We start from the raw sequence: 4,814 nt of genomic DNA, 5'->3' as shown, positions 1-4,814 counted from the left end.
CAAAAAGAGGTGAGGATACTTCTGCATCATTTGATCCTTGATTTCAGCTAAAAAGTTACGTTTTCACCCCGGTATTAAGGCCCAAAAACAAGAAAGATTCGAACTTTGTCAGCAAAATACCCACTTCGTCAGTTAGAATTGAAGAACAAGTAATTACGAAGACGGTGCAAAAAGAATCAAGAGAATCGGAGCTAAAACGAAGATTCTAGAGCGAAAACGGGGAAAGACATGAAATCAAGTTACGATCCAGAGAATTCAGGCTGACCAGCAAGCCATACGGCCTGCCATATGGCCTGCCATACGGCCTGCCAGTATGGAAACGGCTTGCCATATACGTGCCACCACAAGAGCCACCAAACGGCCTGCCAGCAATACGGCCTACCAAATACGGCCTGCCAAACGGACTGCCAGGCGTATTTGGCAAATTTTCAAGTCTATTTAAAGGGTCTTTGTCATTCATTCCAACACACACTTCAATTCACTTCTTTCTCTCTCTTGTACAATATTAGTCATACTTTCAAGGCCTTCTCACCTCCGAGCGGGAAATTAAGTACCCGGAGGCGAACGCTGAAGATTGTATTAGGAGCGGTCTGGAGTCTTGAAGTTCACTTTTGTATTCGGAACTCGTTTAATCTACTGGTACTTCTATCCTTTATATTATATAATGTTTTATGATATTATTGCCATGATTAGCTAGTAGTTATCTTTAGTGTATGCTATGATGTAAGCAGTTATAATGCCGAAATGATATTATGGTCTGTGTATGCTGTTGAAATACTTTCCGATTATACTTTAAACTCAATCGCTTTTCCAACTAATAGAACGTAGTTATACGCTCTGTTATTGGGAAGTCGCGAACCCCGATTCAGAGTACACTATCTGTGTCACCCCTTGGTAAGAGAAGTCTCTCGGATACAACGTAAGATCGACCGAGGCACACCGGTTGTAGTAAGTCTATCGAGCTTTGGATTCTGACTGAGGACTCTTTCGTAGTGAAACATCTGACTAGATCCTTAGTACATTGTCGGTCCCAGACCATGCTAGTGTAGTCACAAAGCATATAAACTTCGTACGTGCACGCTGAAGCACAGCGGTTGTTGTAAGCTGTACCTCTGCTAAGTAAGGCCATGGAACACGGTTAGTGTTGACCAGTACACTGCACCATAACGCGGTCTCAAGCATTGCACTCCGCTTGAGGGATTCTTAGTTAATTAAGGAACTTTTTGTTTAGACACATAAAGGATTGGACCGTTAGAACAACCGAACGTGTTCATGGAAGTCAGACTTGACTTGGCCATGGTGTTCTTTATGGTTGAACTCTTTTTAAGGGCCTAACTATCTTTTACCAATCATTAACGAAAGCATTGAAACACATCACGTCTCTCGGATATGGTACACCATGTATTCTATTATGCTTAAGAAAGTTTAGACCATTTTGGAATGTTAATACGTCACCCAACCGAGTCGCTCAATTGGATGAGCCGTCTGAATGTGTATGCCTGTAGTCAGACTGCACGGGCGTCAGGGGTAAGGGACGTTGCTGTCTATTCAGAATCTTCAAGCCTAATGCAGTACCCAGTGACATGTCTTACGACAGGGGCGTTTAGGACCAGTGTAATGAATACAGGGCCTCTGCCTATTCATGAGCCAGCATTCCATAATCTAGGCAGAATAACTGATGAAGTCATAGTATGCACTTACTTTAACCTTATCTAAATTACAAATTTTATCGCATTTACTTTATCTATCTTAAATTAGAAAATCCTAAAATAAATATTCACTACTCCATAACTATCTTAGGCTACAATATAGGTTCGATGTTACTGATATCTCAAAAATACGACTCTAGGTCATACTTCCCTTACTTATAAGGAGTAGTAAGATTTAGGCCCCGCTAAATATAAAACAGTACCCACTCCCACGAGTGGCTGATCCTGGCGAGCCGCGGCCTAACGACACCGCTCAAATAAAAACCGTCTGTTTCGTCCATATCAGGAGACCTACTAGTTTTTGGCGCCGCTGCCGGGGACTTGGTATCAGGCAATACTGCTCTCTATCAAACTTATTCACAAGCATTTAGTGGTGTCTAAGAAAGACAATTATACAAGGACTTGGTTATTGGATTTTCCGAACAGTCACCAATTATATTGGGACCAAAAGGATCCTTCTTCTCCGTAGTCGGCCTGGCCACTTGGTTTGTTGAATAGTTTGTGCAGAACTTTGTTACCGAAATACCAGGGAATCAGTAGCCAGAACCAAAAATATATTCCACCATAGGATAGTTAGTTACTTTAGATTAGATTAAGATTACCTTAGATTACTTTAGTTTACCTTAGATTAAAATTACATTAGATTACTTTAGATTGCCTTAGATTAAATTAGATTACCTTAGAATTAGATTAGATTAGTTTAGCTTATTATAATTAGCTTATTTGCGAAAATTAAAAAAAAAAAGGCATACCTAGTGTATGACCCAAACCCGATCTAGACCAGGGCCGTTGCTATTCGTACCTGATCCAGACGCAATAATCTCTAAAGCACGCAAGGAAGCACGAATCAGAAACCAAATGGTGTTACGCGTTACTTTAGCAGAAAACACCAAACCCTCGATTGAAGGTCGAGGAGGACCAATCAGATTTCCATAGATTCAAGGACACTCGTTCGAGTTAAAACATCACATCATCCAGCTCATTCAAAATAGCTGTCAGTTTCATGGATTACCGAATGACGATCCTAATTCTCACCTTGATAAATTCATATCTCTTTCGAACTCCTACAAACAGTCAGGGATAGGACAAGATATAGTCCGGCTATACTTGTTCCCCTATTCTCTCACTCATTATGCTCAAACTTGGTTTGAAGTACTGGAAAAAGATTCCATCACGTCATGGACGGAGATGGCGACTAAATTCCTAACCAAATATTTCCCTCCTTCTAAACAAACCAAACTGAAGAATGACATCATTAACTTCAAACAAAGTTATGATGAATCTCTTTACACTGCATGGGAGTGTTTCAAAACCCTACTGAAGAAGTGCCCTAATCACCAGTTAGAACGGTCAGCCCAAATCTGTACCTTCTACAATGGTCTTATGGTAAATCATAGGATGACGATCGATGCAGCAGCTCAAGGGAATCTGATGAATCAAACCGCAGATGAAGCATGGGAATTGCTCGAGAACATGACGATGCATCATCATGACTGGAACAGTGGTGAAACAACTTCATCATCTGCCCCACTCTCTACACTTAACAATCAAACGGGGGCCATCAAATCCCTCATGGATAAGATGGAATCTCTTGCAAAGCAACTCGGAGAATTGAAGACGCAACCGCAGCAGGTTAACCAAGCTCAGGCCTGTGTTAATTGTACCAACCCACAACCTACTGAAGACTATCAAGTTGAGTACGAAAACCCTGACGGTTCAGTCTGTTACGTTCAATACCCAGCTCGTCCACCAAATCTCGGATTCAATCAACCACCAAGGGTTAATCAATTTCAGCAAAGCAATCAACCTTTTCGCTATCCACCTTACCCAGCCCAGCAATCTCAATTGACCTACGATCAACCACTTCCACTCACTGATCCCCCAGTTGAGGAGAATTCCCCTACCACCCAGATTACAAAAGCAACTAACCCCACTCTCGGAGCTGATGATCAGTTAACTCAGTTCATTCAAGGACAACAACAGTTAAATCAGAGAACTGCAACCAGACAAAATCAGACGGAGATACTAATGAGAAATCAATTGGCTCTGCTCAAAAGTTTGGAAACGCAACTCGGACAGTTATCACAATGCCTTGAAACCCGACCGCAGGGAAGATTGCCAAGTAATACTATCCAGAATCCCCACATAGAAGAAGCAAAGCAAATGGATTCCGTAATCCCAGAGGAAGAACCACGGAGAGGGTGAATTAGGCTCAAGAACATATCAACATATACTCAGAAGCTGACCCCTGAAACTCCAGTTCGCGTACCTTATCCTGGAAGGCTACAAGAAGAACCATCCAAGCTTGATTCTTTCAAACTTGATGGCAGATTCCTAGACACCATGTCCAAAGTTCCCAACCAGAAGAGATACATCCGAAGGCTTCTATCTACAAAGGAGAGGATACCAGACTCTAACAAAATTCCACTAAGTGAAGAATGCTCTGCATTACTCAGAAACTCTCTACCACCTAAACTAGGAGATACGGGTCAATTCGTTTTCCCGTGTTCAATCTACCAATCTGGAACCATTCATGCCCTAGCACATTTAGGAGCAAGTATCAACCTAATCCCCTACTCCCTCTACAAGAGATTAGAGTTAGGAGACTTGTCACCAACCAAAATGACAATCCAACTTGCCGATCATACAATTCGATATCCTGAGGGCATAGTTGAGAACCTCTTGGTGAAAGTCGACAAATTCTTGTATCCTACAGATTTCGTAGTAATGGATATTAAGGAAGACCTACACACCCTAGTAGTGTTAGGGAGACCTTTCATGAATACAGCTAGGACTGTCATTGATGTGTACAATCAAACCATGATCATACGATCACATGGGGAGAGCGTTACCTTCAAAATTGACCAACCAACCGATCTTTCTGGACAGCAGAGATGTTTGCTATTTCCACCAGACGGATTACTTTCGATGATGAGTCATCACCACCAGCCGATGATATCGAGATGGGTGTCAAATCACAGTCTGTATACGACCCAGAAATGGAAGAAGAGGATCACAGTGAAGAAATAGAGGAAGATGAGGAATCTGAAGAGGAAGAGGAAATGGAAGACGTAAAAGAAACTGCGACAACACCAGTTCCAAGCA

The 4,814-nt window shown here is 41.9% G+C and overlaps 1 non-coding gene across 1 annotated transcript; it reads right to left on the bottom strand.

Annotated features, from left to right (window-relative positions):
• Window positions 1–2,945: 2,945 nt before the first annotated feature.
• On the bottom strand, window positions 2,946–3,052 carry LOC139865165 (small nucleolar RNA R71). The gene has a single exon (XR_011764688.1). It is a non-coding gene; the product is annotated as a small nucleolar RNA R71 (small nucleolar RNA).
• Between the last annotated feature and the right edge of the window lie 1,762 nt (window positions 3,053–4,814).

Source organism: Rutidosis leptorrhynchoides, chromosome 8, assembly GCF_046630445.1.
Source record: "Rutidosis leptorrhynchoides isolate AG116_Rl617_1_P2 chromosome 8, CSIRO_AGI_Rlap_v1, whole genome shotgun sequence".
In the NCBI taxonomy this organism is placed as follows: Eukaryota; Viridiplantae; Streptophyta; class Magnoliopsida; order Asterales; family Asteraceae; genus Rutidosis; species Rutidosis leptorrhynchoides.
Note: the sequence above shows the minus strand (reverse complement) of the source record. Positions and strands in the feature narration are given on the sequence as shown.